The sequence below is a fragment of the Octopus bimaculoides genome, chromosome 14 (genome assembly GCF_001194135.2).
Source record: "Octopus bimaculoides isolate UCB-OBI-ISO-001 chromosome 14, ASM119413v2, whole genome shotgun sequence".
Taxonomy (NCBI): domain Eukaryota; kingdom Metazoa; phylum Mollusca; class Cephalopoda; order Octopoda; family Octopodidae; genus Octopus; species Octopus bimaculoides.
Window position 1 is genome coordinate 59,566,470 of NC_068994.1, and position 1,424 is coordinate 59,567,893.

Genomic DNA, 1,424 nt, shown 5'->3' on the forward strand with positions numbered 1-1,424 from the left:
TTACTTTCGTTTCATTCATTTCTGTCGTCTGCTTTCTTTTTTTTATCTGATTTCTTTGATTTATTCATGTATTTCTTTATTTGTTTATCTATTTATTACTATTACAGGGTTTTATAAAAAACGGAATCATCATCATCATCAACATTTTCTTTATTATTATTATTATTATTATTATTATTATTATTATTATTATTATTATTATTATTATTATTTTATCACACAAACATACACACACACACACACACACACACACACACAAAACGCGCAAAAAGACGTCGTCATCGTTGCTATTGGTAACCGCTCCTTCAATGAACCCAAAAGCCTGCTTCATAAGCGCCACCTATCAACCAAATACACAGCACGTGACATGATTATAGAACGTTCTTCTTGAATTTTTGCAGCTCGTTTGTGTCCCCTTTCCTCGTCTTCATCTTTCATATTGTTGCTGTTGTTACTGCTGTCTTTGGTGTCGTCCTTTACCACCACTACGACTCTCCCCCCTCCCCATTACCTCATCAATTATTTTTTCTTGCCTCCTACTACAATATTGCTCTTATTCTTACTTCAATACCACTTCTTCCGCCTACTTCTTCCATTTCCCCTTCTCCTACATCTCCCTCCCTCCCCGTCCCTCGCTCTCCCTGTCTTTCTCTCTGTCTATTTCTTGCTAATTATTCTTGCTAATTATAAATTCAGTCGATCAGACACAAAACTGTGGGACAACAATTAACAAAGGTTTTTTTTATTTACATTCTCCATTGATCGATAAATCACCGTAGCAGCGAGGGCTACAGTGATCATTATAAACGGTTCATAGGATGTGAGGCTTCGAGCTCAACATCAATGTAGTAATACACAGAGATGACAACGCAAACGCAAATGTTATAATAAATAAATATAAAAGAATGTTGCTACAATGAAGACATATCTGTATCATTGTCTGTCACAGGGTTGTGTATTAGCAGCTCCTCTCTTTCATCATCAGGTTGCATTGGATCATCAGAACTATAATTCGACATGGAATTGGTGTTAGGTACAGAAATGATAGTAAATTGTTTAATATTTCAGATTGCAAGAAGGCGGCGGCGAGCTGGCAGAATCGTTAGCACGTCGGGCAAAATGCTTAGCGGCATTTCGTTCGTTCTTACGTTCTGAGTTCAAATTTCGCCCAGATCCACTTTGCCTTTCATCCTTTCGGAATCGATAAAATAAGTACCAGTTACGCACTGGGGTTGATATAATCGACTTAGCCCCTTCCCCGAAATTCCTGGCCTTGTACCAAAATTTGAAACCAATATTTCAGATTGGAAACAAAAACCAAAATTAAGCAACTAATTTTCGGTGCACTGCTGTTTACAGATGACTGTGAATTGCTTGTGCTGGATGAGTCAAGTATCCAAGAATGTGTTGATCAATTCTCAAAG